Here is an 18,019-nt window from a genome sequence, read left to right as displayed (position 1 = left end):
GATAGATAGATAGATAGATAGATAGATAGATAGATAGATAGATAGATATTTAAACTCAAAGATTCTTACAACAAGCTTTGATAAAATAAACAGCAGGAGAAGCAGCTTAGAGATGACTAAAAATTCCAAATTTATTGCTATCAGCATTATAAGAGGAAATATGAAAATAAAAGAAAGAAAACTATGTTAGGATTTACTTTTTTTTAGTCAAACTAAGAATTATTTACCAATGCCCTGCTCTGATATTAGATTGGGGCTTGGCGGGAAGGGGAAGAAGTGGAGCAATAAGGAAAGACTTCTTTTACAAAAACTGTCATAGAAAGCACAAACCATAGCAGGTACTACTCAGACAGAAAGACTTTGGGTCCTAGTTTTTTTTTTTTCTTTCCTTTAAGAATTAGCCATGCTAAGAAAGTTAGAGGAAGAAGTTCATAAGTCAGGCAATAGGACTGTATTAAGGATGTACTCAGTGCCAAGCACTATTCTAAGCACTGAGGATCCCCAGAAAGGCAAAAAAAAAAATAGTTTCTGCCCACTAGGAAGTCAAATTCTAATGGATGTGACAATATGCAAATAATTATATGCATACACAACATATGCATTGTAAATGGAAGGCAGTCTCAGAGGGAAGGGACTTGATATGGAAAGAGATGAGGAAAAGGTTCATTCATAGGGTGTGATTGAAGCTGAGGCCTGAAGGAAGGCACAGGAGGCTGGATGCAGAGATGAAGAGGGAGCACATACCAGGTATAGGGGACAACCAGTCCAAATATTTGGTGTCAGGAAATGGAATGTCATTTTAAAGGAATAGCAAAAAGGTCAATGGAGCTGGATTATAGAATACATGTGAGAAAGTTAACTATACAAACACTAGAAATATAGTAATGGTTCAGGTTGTGAAAGGCTTTAAATGTCAAAAAAGATAAATTTATATTCAATCTTAGAATTAAGAAGAAGACATTGGAATTTATTTAGTAGGGCAATCCATGTTTTCAGAAAATTAGTTTGCCAGCTTAGTGGAACCAACTTAATGGAATGTAGATATTTTAAGTGGGGAAACCAATCAAAAGAATATTGTCTATAAATTGTGATATGAAAAATGAGGGATAGAGGCTGTACAAGTAGAGAAAATGTATTGATGGGAGATATATTGTGAAGGTAGAAATGACAAGATTTGGTGACTGAATGCATATATGAAGAGAGGGGAAACAAGGAATTATGTCAAAGTTACAAACCTGAGAAACTGAAAATGATGGGGGCACCTACAAATAATAATAGGAAAATTGGGAATAAAGGATGAGGGGAGTTGATAATGAGTTGTTTTAAACATACTAGTTTGATATATATATTATATATATACATATATACATACATACATACATATTTACACATACTATATATATATGTACATATATACACATATATATGTATATATGGACATCTAATTTATCATACTGCAAGATACAGTTGACAATAAGGGACTAGAGCACTCAGGAAAAAAATTTGCACTGGGTATGTAGATCTATAGTTCATCTGCATAGAGATAATAATTTAATCCATGGAAATGATGAGATAAATAGAGATAAATAGAGAGGCAACAAGTGAAAGTTCTAGGGGAGAGCTTTGGAAGACAGATATGGTTAGAGGAAGGGACATAAATGACGATTCAGAAAAGAGGTCTCAGAAAGTACAATGAAAGAAGTAGCAGAAGAACCAGGAGAGAGTAATAACATGAAAGTTTAGAGAGGAGAGTATCCTGGAGAAGATAGTCATTGGTAGTTTCAAAGGTTGTAGAGAAATCAAGAAAGATGAAGATCAAGAGGCAGGTGGAGTAAAGGGAGCATTCCGCCTTAGCCATTCCAGCATCCCCTTATGAACAACTTTAGAGTAATGCTTCAAATAGGAATTATAAAGCAATAGAATGCACTCTCTCTTCTATTGGCCATCTTGAACCTTTGTTAAATAAGTTCATCTCTATGATCATCTTCTCTCAAGTCCTTTGTCCCCGTATTCTATCAATGAGCTTCCACTGCCAAACCTCAACTCTGGGTTAGTACCATCATGTACTGCTTTTCCTCTTATGCTACTGAATGAATTTGAAAAAAAAAATCACACAGCTCTGATGACTGGGCCTGTTACAAATTCATATTATGTAATCTCAAGCAGGTCTACACTATAGCAAGGTAATCTTTTTTTTTACATTTCCCTAAAGACTCGTGATCTCCCTTATTATGGCTACATCTCCAAATGTTTTCATCCATTCTAAGATCTCCCATGGCTCCTACAGCCCCCTCTTAGCTAAGAACATTGACTCATACTTCACTAAAAAATAGAGGTCATTTATTAGTTTCCTCATTTCCCTTCTTCCTCATCTCAAATTACCAAGATGCCTTCTGCCACTATCTCATCCTTCCTCATTATTTCAGATAAAATAGTAATCCTTCTTGCCAAGGAAAATCCCACTACATGCACAAGCAATCCCTTTCTATCCCATTTTCTCTAGCAGACTGTACTCTCTGCCATCCCTACTCTATCACTTTTCTTTAATCTCTCCCTGTCTATTGGTTACTTCCCTACAACCTGAAAACATTCCCACATCTCCAACTATCCCCAGTAGTTTTCATCCCATATTTCTCCTGCCTTTTTGTGGCTAAATTCCATGAGAAAACTGTCTATAATCATAGCCTCTACTTCCTTTCTTCTCACTCCCTTCTTAACTCTGTGCATTCTAGTTTCTGCATTCCTCACTCAAATGAAACTGATCTCTTTAGAGTTGCAAATGGTTTCTGAATTTCCAAATCCAATGACCTTTTCTTAATCTTAATCGTTCTGATCTCTCCACAGCCTTTAACATTTTCAATCACTTTCTTCTCCTTGATACCCTCCTCTGTCTAGGTATCTTAAATTCATCATCTTCAAAACTGAACTCATTATCTGTCTCCCCAAACCCTCTCCTTTCCATTAATGTGAAGGATAACACCATGTTCCTAATCACCTGGGGTTACAATCTAGGTGTCATCCTTGACTTCCCAGTATCTCTTATCTCCCATATGTAATCAGTTGCCAAGTTCTATTGTTTCTACCTTTGTAAATTCTCTCCTTTACTGCCCTTCTCTCTTCTGACACAGCAACCATCCTTGTGCAGGACCTCATCACCTTACACCTGAACTATTCCAGTAGCCTGTTGGTTCATCTCCCTGCCTCAATTTTCTCCCCAGTCCAGTCCATCCTCCACTCAGCAGTCCAATTGATCTCCTAAAACATAAGTTTAATCATATGATACCACCAAACCATCAACTACAATGGCTCCCTGTTGCTTCCAAGATCAAATATAAAATTGTCTGTCTGTTAAACTGCTCTTTAGTATGACTCTTCCTACCTTTCCAGTGTATTTACTCCTTATGTCCACCATATATTCTTTCATGATGCAACACTGGTCTCCTAGCTGTTTCTCAAACTAGATACCATATTTCCTGATTCCAGACATTTTCCATTCCTCTTGCTCATGTGTGATAATCTCTCTCCTTTTGTCTCTGTCTTCTAACTTCCGTGGCTTAATTCAAGTTACAACTAAATTCCCACCTTTTGCAAGAGCCCTTTTGTGACCCCCTCCTTAATGCTAGTGCTTCCTCTCTGTTAATTATCTCTAATTTAACTTGTATAGATCTTGCTTCTACTCATTTTTGTGTAGGTTTTCTCTCTCCCTTCCCTCACCTTTACACCATAACCTCCTTGGGAAAAGAGACTGTCTTATTTTATTATGTTTTTTATCCCCCACATGACAGATAGTGTTTGCCACATGGTGAGCACATAATAAATGCTTGTTTACTGAGTGATTATGACTCCATTTTACTCTCCATATGATTCACTTTGTTTATCAAATTGACTATTTTTTTAACTTTGATCCTGAATTACCTTCATGTTTCCTTGATGGTCATTTTTTATTTCTGCTTTTCATCCTATCAACTTCTAAATAATTATAGACGATTACCTTATGGAATTTGACTGTAGCTGTCCATGAATGGAAAGTGTCACAAAAGTGTGTACTATTTATTCAAGTGCAAAAAAGTGTTTATCAACAAAGTGAAAAATGTGCCAAAATACTCTGCTGTTTCAGTCTGTCATTGTGGACCTACACAGATTCATGATTAGCAAGAAACACATTTATATACTCATAAGCACGGCAAATAACTTTAATCTGGGAGTTTTTTTTCTAATTACAATTCCTCCTAGATTTGTGTTAGTCAATTGAAATAATGAGCTTGTTTCTTCTAGTTTTGCCCTAAGAGACATAAAAATCTGTATTAGTAGAGAGAGTTTCCTATGACTACCACTAATAAAATTTTATAAATATATTTCAGTATCCACTTATAAGTAACTGTCAACTTCAGAGCCCCTGCTATAATGTTTTTCAGCTCTCTTACTTCATCTTGTGAATTCTAACCCAACCATTTAATTGATGTTGTGCATGTGATCTCATTCACCCCATAGTAACAAATAAAACATAGAGTCAATGCCCAAGGACTTCTATCAAAAGATATACAGGAAGATAGCTGGGCTATACTAAACGTAGTTTCTGATCAATACTTTCATTCTCCCTTCCATTTGTATCTTGCACATGTCCCTTGCCACCTTTTAAGTAAGATAGGTGCAGATGTTTATGATTGTGCTAATGATCTATGACATACATAATACTTTTGATGTTTCTTCATTTTGTGGCTAACACACATGCATCCTTCTTTCTGATCTTTGATATTTAAATTAAAAAGCAGGAGAAATCAGGACAACATATAAGCAGGGCTGTACCAGTAAATGTTTAACAACTAGCTCTACAGGAGAAAAAAAAAACATAAGCATGACAGATTTTTAAGTTTAGTCAGCATTGTTAATATTTTCTTCATCATCACTTTCTTCTGTCTAGACAATAGACAATAAGTCAGGTCCTGATGTATATGGATGCAAATTTCCCAGATGTAATTGCTCACTTTGAATATTTATTAATCAGCTCTTATGAGCTTGTGATAATGGACAAGGAGTAACAGTGATGATTGCTATTTGCCTTTGTAACACAGCTGTTCTCTTCTTGCCACAACTAGAGGCGCAGATCAGGGACCAGCTCAGCTGCCAATATTTAAGGGACAGAGAGAAAAATAACATATTTTTGTATTGTGTGTCATCATACAACTTAAAACCATGTATAGATAAGGTCAAAGACTCAGTAGGAATTAAATGTATGTTTTTAATCAGGGTGGAAGTTTCTCAGTCTGAATCTAGAGGCATCAAATTCACAGACTTTTAAGTGCTCATAGAACCAGTTTGAAGTGTAGCTGGGAAATGTGTGACAAACTAAATGGAAATACAATACAACCTAGATAATATTAATTAAATAATGACTACATTAGTGGCATCATCTAAAACTTACCACACATCAAGAACCATGACCCTTAAAAATTGGAAGGACATTCAGAGACACTGAAAAAAAAATGCTACTCAAAGTTAGTCAAGTCAGTCAACACACATTTAGTAAGTGTTTCTTTTGTGCCTGGCACTGTGCTAAAGGATGGGAATATAAATACAAACAGAAAAATAGTCCTATCTCTCAAGGAACTGAGGGAAAACAATACATAAAAGGAAGCCAAAAGGAGAAGGAGAGCAAGAAGTTAACCATGTAAGGGCATGTTGGAAAAAAAAAAAAAGAAGTCTGGCCTGTCAGAAGCAGAAAGTCCAAAGAGGAATAAAGAATAAATATAGATGCTTAGACCCTTTCCTTAAAATTGAGATTTTGAGAGGAAATGATGAAACAGAGGAAGATGCCAAGGGGTGAAATTATATTCCAGCTTGTCTGGTAAATGGTAAATGGTAGAAAAAAATCCAGGAATTGAGGAACACAGCTCAGGGAGGGATGAAAGAGTTAAATACATTGCTTTCATAGTGCCTCTCTATTTTTTTGTGCTTTATAATTCAAAATTTTCATAGAAGAACATTAACTGCAAAATTGGAAGTTATCCAGTGAATTCATATTGAAGATACTCATTTAAAAAAATCATAAATTCTCAGTTTATGTGACATTAGAGTCAACAAAGCTTTGAATTAGAATCTCTCCCCTAACCCATGGAAAACTGTGATTCCAAAGAACTTTTCTTATTTCTTCCCTTTTGGTGTCATACAGAAGTGAATTAGTTATGACTGTACCTAAAAAAAAGGCAAAACACCTAAATATGTTTTTTTTTTTTACTTATTTATCCTTTGTATGTTTGGTATTTTTAGAATGAGAGCAAATGTAGTATAAAAGATTTCAGATTGTATCTAGTGAAAGGCCTCATTTCAGGTAAAGGGCTCTTACGTATAAATGTTCACAACACTAGTCTTTTTTTGTAATACTTGCCCTCAATTCAAAACCCTTTTAAATATACACCCTCAATGAAACAGCTTCTTACAATGCTAAAGTATCCTGACTCTGGAAGATGTTTTTGTAGTGAAGTCAGAGTACTGAATGTAATTTTTGTTTTTTGCTCATACTTAGCATTTGACTTCTTTTATTTGCTGTACATTCATTCATAGAAAGAAAGAGTTGTTAAAAACCATTTCATCTTTTTGTTTTGCTTTTTGCTCATTCTTACTTTTATCTATGAAGGCATTAGTCAAACTGGCTCAGTATACAGAACTGACAAATAACTCCTTAATGTGTAAAATAAGAGAACTGACATAACAAGCTAATTGATAATTAGTTTCTCAATTAATAACAGCTAATAAGATCTGACTAGATCAGCAAAAAAAAATAGAGCTGAAAGATTAGTAGTCAAAAAGAGGAGGAGAGAAATCTGTCAAATTTGAAGAACAAGAGATGATTTGTTCAGCTACATCTACACTTCAGAATTATGTTCACATTTTTATCATTGATCCCCCATAATTACAATTCTAATTTGCTTAATTGTGATTTCATTGAATGAAAAATCATGCATGTTTTACATAAATGCAATTAGATGTTCCAATATCAGATATCCAGATGATATTAGATAGCTAACATGATTAGATTTTTCAAAATATTAAATAAAACAGGATCATACACTTATGGAAAGATTAGAATTCAACATTAAACTCAAAAATTTACAAATGATATTTAAAGTAAATCATCATCATTAAAACAAAACATTTTATGGGAAAATTAACATTTTAGTCATCTTAGGGTCATAAAACCAGTGTGACGAAAAACCAATAAGATAGAGGGACAGAGCCAAGATGTCAGAAAAAAAAGCAGTGATTCACCTGAACTCACCCCAAAACCATCTGAAAACCTATAATAATGCCATAAAAAATTCCTGGAGAAGGGAACCCAAAAAAGGATGGGGTGAAATAATTTTCCAGTCAAAGACAATGTGGAAGGTAGGCAGAAAACTGCACTGGGTGAAGTGGAGCACTGTCTAACACAGACCATGCCACTGCAGACCAGGCTCCAGGAAACCAAGAGAAGGCCTTAGGAGCCACTGAATCAGTAGTGGCAGTGGCTGCTTCCAGAACTCTCATTCCATAGATGGTAAAGGCATTGAGTATCTAGTCAGAAGGAGATTACAGGGTTTTCTTTGCTAGTACTGAGGCAGCACTCTGCTGCTTTGCCCATACTCAGATCTGGATCACAGTCCTGGGTGGCAGTCCCAGAAAAAGGAGGAGCACTAGCACACTAGAGCTTGTGGCTACAGTGAGTGGAGACATGTTTCACAGTTCCAGGGCAGAAAAGAGTGCTTATGGTTACTCACAGACCAGAGCACAGGCCAGAAGAGTAAATGGACCTCTCCTTAGATCATACCAACTTTGAAGAACGGGAAACTTACAGGTCCCTAGAAATAGCATTGAACACAGCTGCACAAAACACCTGAAGCTTGGACCAGTGAGCCTTTTATCCTAGAAGTGAAGTCCTACTTTAACAGAGAGTTAAAAGTTAAGAAAGAGGCTGAGAAAATGAGCAAACAATAGAAAAAAAAATGATCACAAAATAATCACTATAGACATATATCTGCCAGGAGCCAAGATAGTGGAATAGGCAGTAAATTGATGTAGCTCTCTCATATTCACCTCCAAGCAACCATTTTCCCCCATGACAAATCCTAGAACAGTGGAGCCAGCAGAGAGATAGGTAAAGTATTTTTTTAGCCTAGGAGAATTGAAGGACCAGCAAGGAAGATCCATGTCATTTGGGTAGAAGGGGAGCACAGTCCAGTATGGGAGATGTCACAGTAGTGGCAGGCCTTGCCTCAGCAAACCAGGAGGAGATACTGAGCCCCAGAGCAGTACAGTAGTCAAACACCAATACTAGCACACCCCATGTCCTTTAGCACAGCCAGGAGAACCATCAGAATCAAACTCTGAGAACCACAGCAAGCTACAGGGCAACCCCATGCAAGTGGGCATCCTCCAGTGGCCAGACCAACACATGCTTCAACTCAGCCAGGATGAATTAATGTCCTCCACTACTGGACCACCACATGCTTCAGTGTAACCCCAGGGAAACACAAAAAAACACCACCTGGCCTTAGCATATGTCAGACATGACCACTAGAACCCCAACTCAGCACCAGGTAAGCTATCAGATGCCTCCAGCCTCTATCAGCACCAACCACCCCCCAACCCACCCCCTCAGCAAAGCATCAGACATGAGGGTCCCCCATGGGCCTCAAGGCAACATCAGCATAGCAACAAGTAAACAGGCCAATCCTGTAGTCACTGGCAAAAACAATAAAAAAGCCAAAGACAAAGCATCTTTAACTCAGGGAGAAGAGATCAAATTTAAAGGAAAGGAAAAATCCCCTCCCCCCCCAAAAAAAAGATGAGCAAAAGACAACAACAACAACAACAAAAGAATCTGGAGGGGCGGAGCCAAGATGACTGAGTAAAAGCAGTGACTTGCTTGAACTCTCCCTCAAACCCCTCCAAATACCTGTAAAAAATGTCTCTAAACAAATTCTTAGGCAGCAGAACACACAAAAAGACATAGTGAAACAAATTTCCAGCCCAAGACAACCTGGATGATTGATCAGAAAGGTAAATTGCACCAGGCTGGGAGAAGAATGCAGTTTGGTGTGGGCACTCAGTCTGCAGCAAACCTGGAACAGCCCTCAGAGGACTGAATTGCAGTCAGCTTTAGCGGTTTCCTGACTTCTCAACCCATGAGTGCTAAAGACAACTTAGAAGGTCAGTAGGAAAAGTCTGTCTGTGGTGAGATAGAAGTATGGGGTCCCAGGCCCATTCCCTGAGCATGACCCCAGGGCAGCAGCTGCCTCTGAAGATTCTGACCCACTCACTGAGGGGGAAACAAGTGGCTGATCAGAAGGGGATTGCAGGGATCTCTCTGCTGGTGCAGAATTCTCTTGCTTTGCTCATGCTTGGATTTGGGTCACAGTTCTGGGTGGTGGTCCTGAGGTGAGGAGGAGTGCTGGTGTGGTGGAGTTTGTAGTGGCTGTGGAGAGGAAATCATCCTCACAGTTCCAAGACAGAAAAGAGTGCTTGTGGTCACTCATAGACCAGACCACAGGCCAGGAAAGAAGTAAACACTTCACCGTTGATCATAGCACCTTGGAAGAACTGAAAATTTTCAGGTCCCTAGAAGTATCTCTGAAAACAGCTGCACAAAACCCACGAAGCTTAGGACAGTACATTCTCCACACTGTAAGCACATTCCTACCTTAACAAAGAGTTTATAACTCAAGGAATTGGCTGGGATCATGAGCAAGCAGCATAAAAAGAGTCAGACCATAGTATCTTTCTTTGGTGACAAAGAAGATCAAAACATACAACCACAAGAATACAACAAAGTCAAAGCTCCTACATCCAAAGACTCCAAGAAAAATATGAATTGGTCCCATGCTATGGGAGAGCTCAAAAAGGATTTTGAGAAGCAAGTAAGAGAAGTACAGGAAAAACTGAGAGTGATGTAAGAAAATTGTGAAAAACAAGTCAACAGCTTGCTAAAGGAGACCCCAAAAAATACTGAAGAAAATAACACTTTAAAAAATAACCTAACCCAAATGGCAAAAGAGGTCCAAAAAGTCAATGAAGAGAAGAATGCCTTCAAAAGTAAAATTGGCCAAATGTAAAAGGAAGTCCAAAGGCTTACTGAAGAAAATACTTCCTTAAAAATTAGAACGGAGCAATTGGAAGCTACTGATTTTATAAGAAATCAAGACCCTGTGAAACAAATTCAAAAGAATGAAAAAATAGAAAACAATGTGAAATATTTCATTGGAAAAACAACTGTCCTGGAAAATAGATCCAGGAGAGAAAATTTAAAAATTATTGGAAAGCCATGAAAGCCATGATCAAAAAAAAAAGAGCTTAGACATCATCTTTCAAGAAAATATCAAGGAAAACTGCCCTAATATTTTAAAACCAGAGGGCAAAATAGAAATTGAGAGAATCCACTGATCAATCACCTCCTGAAAGAGATCCCTAAAGAAAAACTCCTAGGAATATTGTAGCCAAATTCCAGAGTTCCCAGGTCAAGAAGAAAATATTGCAAGCAGCCAGAAAGAAACAATTCAGCTATTATGGAAACACAATCAAGATAACACAAGATTTAGCAGCTTCTACATTAAGGGACCACAGGACTTGTAACATAATATTCCAGAGGGCAAAGGAGATAGGATTAGAACCAAGAATCACCTACCCAGAAAAACTGAGTATAATCCTTCAGAGTAAAAACTGGGTATTCAGTGAAACAGAGGACTTTCAATCATTCTTGATGAAAAGTCCAGAGCTGAACAGAAAATTTGACTTTCAGATATGAGACTCAAGAGAAACATGAAGAGGTAAACAGGAAAGAGAAATCATAAGAGACTTGTTAAGGTTGAACTGTTTACATTCTGCATGGAAAGATAATATTTGTAACTCACGACTCCTTTATCAGTATTAGAGTAGTTGGAGAGAAAAAAATTATATGTATGGGTAGATAGATAGATAGAGGGCACAGGGTGAGTTGAAGATGAAGGGGTGATATCTGGAGAATAAAATTAAGGGGTTAGAGAGGATTATACTGGCAGAAGGAGAAGTGGAGAGGTAAATTATCTCACATAAAACAGACAAGAAAAGGCTTTTACAGTGGAGAGGAAAAGGGGGGGGAAGGTGAGGGTGAATGAGTGAATCTTATTTTCATAAGATTTGGCTTAAGGAGCAATAACATACACACTCAATTGTGTATGGAAATCTACCTTATCCTACAAAAAATAGGGGTCGAAGGGGACAAGAGAGCAGGAGGGTGATAGAGGGGAGGACTGATTGGGGGAGGGAGTAATCACAAGCAAATATTTCTAAAGAGGGACAGGGTCAAAAGAGAGAATAGAATAAATGGGGGGGTGGGATAGGATGAAGGGAAATATAGTTTTTCACAACATGACTACTATGGAAGTGTTTTGCATGACTATACATGTATAACCTGTATAGAGTTGCTTGCCTTCTTAATGAGGGTGGGTGGGGAGAGAGGAAGGGAGAAAATTTGGAACCCAAAATTTTAAAAACAAACGTTAAAAAAAATTGTTTTCACATGCAACTGGGAGATAAGATATACAGGAAATGGGATATAGAGAGCTATCCTGCCCTACAGGAAAACTGAAGGGAAAGGGGATAAGAGAAGGAGGGGAGAGATAGAAGGGAGGGCAGATTAGGGATATTCAGAATGCATGCCAGTTTGGGGTGGGGGAGGGACAAGATGGGGAGAAAATTTGGAACTCAAAATCTTGTGGAAGTGAATGTTCAAAAATGACAAATAAATAAATTAAACAAACAAACAAACAAAAAAAGAATCTGACCATAGAAAGTTATGATAGTGACAGGGAAAACCAAGACACAAACTCAGAAGAGGACAACAGTGTCAAAATACCTATGGGCAAAACCCCAAAGAAAAATGGGAAGTCAACTCAAGCCTAGAAAGAGCTCATGGAAGAGCCCCAAAAGGGGCATAAAATCATATAAGAGAAGTAGAAGAATAATAAGGAAAACAAATGAGAGCAATTCAGGAGAATTATGAAAGAGAAATCAACAGCTTAGAAAACTGCTTAAAAGTAGAATTGAACAAACAGAAAAGGAGACACAAAAATCCACTGAAGATAACAACCTCTTAAAGAGTGAAATTCATCAAATGGAAAACAAAATACAAAAGCTAATTGAGGAAAACAACAGCTTATAAGTTAGAATTGGGCGGGTGGAAGCTAATGACTATAGAAGACATCATGAATCAGTCAAACAAATTTTTTAAAAATGAAAAATGTAAGAAAGCATAAAATATCTCTTGGGAAAAACAACTGATCTGGAAAATAGATCCAGTAAAGACAATATCAGAATCATTGGATTACGTAAAAGCCATAATCAAAAGGAGGACCTGGACAGCATCTTTCAAGAAATTAGCAAGGAAAACTACCCTGATGTCCTGGATCCAGAGGGCAAAATAGGCAATGAAAGAATCCACCAATCACCTCATCTTTTTGGACCTCTTTTGCCATTTGGGTTAGGCTATTTTTTAAGGTGTTATTTTCTTCAGTATTTTTTTTTGTGTCTCCTTTAGCAAGCTGATGACTTGTTTTTCATGATTTTCTTGCATCACTTTCACTTTTCTTCCCAGTTTTTCCTCTACTTCTCTTACTTGCTTCTCAAAATTCTTTTTGAGCTCTTCCATGGCCTGGAACCAATTCATATTGTTCTTGGAGGTTTTGGATATAGGAGCTTTGACTTTGGTGTCTTCTTCTAGTTGTATGTTTTTATCTTCTTTGTCACCAAAGAAAGATTCTATGGTCTGACATTTTTTTGCAAAGTTTGCTCATGATCCCAGCCAATTACTTAAGTTATAAACTCTTTATTAAGGTAGGGGTCTGCTTCCAATGTGGAGAATGTACTGCCCCAAGCTTCATGGGTTTTGTGCAGCTGTTTTCAGAGATACTTCTAGGGACCTGTACATTTTCAGTTTTTCCAAGATCAAGAACAAAGTATTTACTCCTTTCCTGGCCTGTGGTCTGGTCTATAAGTGACCACAAGCACTTTTTTCTGTCTTGGAACTGTGAGGAGGATTTCCTCTCCACCACGACTACAAGCTCCACCATGCCAGCATTTCTCCTCGCCCTAGAATCGCCACCTAGAACTGTGACCCAGATCCAAGCACAGGTAAAGCAAGAGAATCCTGCCTCAGTACCAGCAAAGAGATCTCTGCAATCCTTCTCTGATCAACCACTTGATTCCCCTTCAGTCTGTGGGTGGGAAGCTCTGGGAGCAACCACCACCCCAAGGCCACACAGGGGGACTGAGGCTGGAACTGTGCTTCTCTCTCACCAGAGTCACAGACTTTTCCTACTGCCCTTCTAAGTTGTCTTTGGTGTTTATGGATTGAGAAGTCTGGAAACCACCATAGCTGCCTGTGATTCAGTCCTCTGAGGCCTACTCCAGGTTTGCTGAGGCCTCTTTTGCTTGTGTGCCAATGCCAAGCTGCGTTCCTCTCCCCACCCAGCACAATATATCTTTCCTATCAACCATCCAGGTTGTCTTGGGCTGGAAATTTGTTTCACTCTGTCTTTTTGTGAGTTCTGCTGCTTAAAAATTTGTTTAGAGCCATTTTTTTATAGGTATTTGGATGAGTTTGGGGGAGAACTCAAGCAAATCACTGCTTTTACTCTGCCATCTTGGCTCTGCCCCCTTGTTTTGACATTTAATATGCAGAGAAAAAAAAACTGCAGCAATACCCGAGTTAAAGTTCTGCCTCTGTCACACACTTACTTTGTCAGCCTGGGTATGTCTCCTAAGTACTTAAAGCCTTAAGCCACTTTCTGTTACTATGACCTTCAGAGAAGCTGGCAATGTTTATTGGTAGAGGAACTTTTGTTGTCAGAAATCATGCATACTAATGGAATCCCAGGCCTAACAACAACAACATACTCTAAAGTATTTACGAATTATTTTGGGGGTAGCAGCACTAAGAGGCAGTTAGCTAGTAGAGTGTTTAAGAACATTAGATTTAGAGTCAAGATAACATGAATTTATATTCTGCCTCAATTACTAGCTGTGTGACCCTGGGCAAATTACTTAAATTCCCTCAGCATCAGTTTGTTCATCTATAATATTGGGATAATAATAGCATCTACATTGCATTTGATTGTGAAGATCAAATGAGATATCATATTGTAATCATCTTCATACCTTAAAGCACTATATAATACTAGCCTATTATTGTTGTTGATAATAATTGAGGGAATTAAAAAATGTCTTATGTTGGACATGTCACTTGAACTGTGCTTTGAAGGAAACTAAGCATACCAAGAGGTCAAGGAAAATCATTCCTGGAATGGTTCATTGGTTGTGCAAACCCATAAATGTGCTAAATGGAAAATCTAAAGGATCAGCAAATAGTCCAGTATGGCTGAAACATTGTACGAGGGAGAGCAAACCTTAGGTGAAACCAGATTGAGAAGCACTTCAATAGACAAACAGAGAAATGTGTTTGCATTTTATTCTTGAAGTGATAGAAAGCTTCTTGAGTGTGTATGTGTAGGGGGGGGAGTGTTATCTTGATTAGATCTGTACTCTGGAATATCTGTTTGGTATCTCTGTGAGGGATGGATTCCAGCAGAAACTAGAAGCAAGGAGAGTATTGTGATATTTGTGTTTAGAAGTTATGAAAGTCTAAATTGAAATGATTGTCATGTGAATTTAAAGAAGCAGATAGAGGTGGAGTGAAGATGGTGGAGAAAAGACAGTGGCTTACCTGAGCTCTCCCCAAACCCTTCTGAACACCTTTAAATAATGCCATAAAACAATTCCAGAAGCAGCAGATCCCACAAAAGGGTGGGGTGAAATAATTTTCCAGCCTTACTCTGTTTTCAAATCTGGATGTCTAGTGGTACCCTCACCAGAAATATGGAAGTTTAGAGAGAGGGTAAGTTTTTATACAGAATTAATTAGTTTTGACCATATTGGCTTTAAGATGCCTCCTTCACATCCAGCTGGAAAGGTCAACACTATTTCTTCTCCTTACTTTGCTTTTAGTTAACCTCATCTTGTTTGGCCTTAACCCCAACTTAAGCTAATATGGAAATAGAAATGTAATTATCAGCAAAGTTCCTAATTAGATCTAATTGTTCACTTAGTCCCCACTTTCTTATTGATCTCCAGATATACCCTTGCATTTTTGTTATCACAAGATGAATATTTTGTTTTTGTTTTTTACCAAAATATCAAAAACTTCAGACTGGACAAGGATTTATAAATTCATTATTTAAGACTGGATTTTATCACTTATTGGCCATGTGACTTTGCATAAATCTCTATCTCCCTTAACTATTTCTTTTCATTAAAATCAGGATAGTACCAATGGCATCTAACATAGGATACTGTAAATATAAAATAATACAACATACAAGAAGGTCTTTTGCAGTCATAAAAGCTCTGGCAATACAAGGTACTATTGTTCCTCCTAATAGCCACAATATACTTCAAAAATTTCCTTCAACACTTCAGGCAGTCTGATGATAAGCCTCTCCAAAGTGACCTAGTTGAAGCCTTGGACAGCTGACATGTAGTCCATAACTGGGGGTCTGTACTGAAGGCCTTGCTAGCTGTTAAGATCTGTCAAAGTTTAGCGTTCTGTGGTTCTAGCCTTTGAGAGCCAAGCATCACCTCCACTTACTATTTTATTCCCGTGCATACCAAAGAATCAACCCTCAATCATATAAGAAAAAGGGAATCCAGCCACATTAATTCCCTTATATTTTATTTTATGAATTCTGGCAGTGCTTATGTTTTAAATGGAATCTTTATAGTTATTGTTGATTTGTTAATAACTGCCATTAAATCATTGTAATTTCTCTCAGATTATAAAAAGGGAGCTATCCCCCTCTTTCATTAAATTAAACTTTTGTTGTTGTTCAGTCATTTCAGTGATGTCTGACTCTTCATGACCCCATTTGGGGATTTATTTGCAAAGATATTGAAGTCTTTATAATTTCCTTTATCAGCTCATTTTATAGACGAGGAAATTATGACAAACAAGGTTAAGTGACTTGCCGAGGGTCATGTAGCTGGTAAGTGTCCGAGGCCAGATTTGAATTTAGGAAGATGAATCTTCCTGGTTCCAGACACAGAACACTCTATCCACTGCACCACCTAGCTGTGCCTTTCATAATATTACTTTTTTTAACATTCATTTTATGATTTTATGTATATTATCAATTTTTATTTTACTGATTTTATTGCATCATGTTACTTCACTTTACTAAATTTCATTGACTCAAAAATTTATTGTCTTCTAAATCTTTTTGCATTAAAATAAAGAACTGTGTAGCACTTCATTCAATATGGCTCATTGTTGCTTGCAAACTTTGTCTATTTCACTTGAGTATGCTTTCAAATAAAACCTGTAAAGAATGATTTGTACATTTTATAAAGGGAGATAAACAGCTCTTTGGTAATTCATTTTAATGTCCTGGCCTATTCAAGATGGTCACCACCCATGTTGTCTCTCTATCAGCACAATCAGTAGTACACAATTCCTTTTTCACAAAACTTATACTAGTCTCTGTAAAGTCAGTAGCTTCTGATTCTGACTTCTAAGATGGGTAGCTAGAGAACAGATCAGGTGTTAAACCATAATGTGGTTCAGCATTCAAAGCTGTATCATGAGATCACTTGCCTTCATCTGAACTTTTCTGACCTTGTGGCTTAGAAGCAGTTAGTGTTAGATTTGTGTTCTATGAGATATATACTTGAAAGTAGCTGCAGAGAGTTTGTGCTTTCTTTTAATTTTGCTATTGCATATCTTTTAGACAGTGGCATTTTAACCTCTGGGCTTTCCAATGATTTATTAATGCTCTATAGTGTGTTTGCAACAAACTACCCTATGAGAGATTTCTATTTGCTCTCTAAATTGCTTTATACAGGAATAGCCTCCTATATTTACTTTGAGGAAGATTCATAATCAGATCAAGGCAAAATTCTTTTTTATAGTTTTACCTGCTTCTTCATTTTTAATCATTGATTTTTTGGGGGAAAGATGTGTAGTTTTGATATCAATTATAAAGAAAATCAATTCTACATTTAAACTTATATATTTGTATGTCAGATTGAAACTCTTTGAATTCTCCTACTTATTGTAATCTTTATCAATAAACATTGAAACACACTTATAATTCTGAAATAAGTAATATACCTTATGGAAAAATCGCAAAGAATTTGTGGAATAACTTTTCAGCTGCAAGTAATCACATATGTGTGATTACTATTTTTAATTATCTAAAATGAAATAAAAAAAACTTAAAGCCTTAAAACTATTCCAAGATGAAGTAATCCTGTAGTATCTAGTTAATTTATTTCAGACCTATACTTGCTATTCTAAGAATGTAAAAATTACGTGACTTAAAAATACATAAAATGCATCCACAAGCATAATAAACACAATAATAGAAATAGATTGACATTGATCTCAAAGATGCCATAGATTATATAAACATAAAATATATTTTTCATCTATTGAATATGGAACAGAAAACAAATCCATGTACATGAAATATGGGACTTCATGGTTTAGCAAGATTTTAGTGAAGGTCAGGGTTCGTACTTAATCATTTTTAGGTAAAGAACAAGGAGGGGAGAATTTATATATGATATGAAGAAAGGAAGAAGATTATGCTGCCATTAAGAGGGATACTGTTGTTATGATTACGTATTGAAAGGGCTTCATATGCCTCTAAATCAATAGCAATATCAGAAAATGATAGTTTTTGCTGTTTTCCCTTGTTGGATATTGTCATTATAAACACAAAACCACCATAAGTTCTCTTTGTGGATTTTACTTTGAGTTGTGACACACCTATCTATCTATCTATCTATCTATCTATCTATCTATCTATCTATCTATCTATCCATCTATCTATCTATCTATCTATCTACCTACCTACCTGTCTGTCTGACTGTCTGTCTTTCTATCTGTTTCTTTGTCTTTCTGTTTATCTCAATTGTTAGGTGTAAATATTGGGGTAAAAAACTAAAGGAATTATGA

The sequence above is a fragment of the Vombatus ursinus genome, unplaced genomic scaffold, assembly GCF_900497805.2.
Source record: "Vombatus ursinus unplaced genomic scaffold, bare-nosed wombat genome assembly UNPS02014791.1, whole genome shotgun sequence".
Lineage (NCBI taxonomy): Eukaryota > Metazoa > Chordata > Mammalia > Diprotodontia > Vombatidae > Vombatus > Vombatus ursinus.
This window is presented reverse-complemented; position numbering follows the sequence as displayed.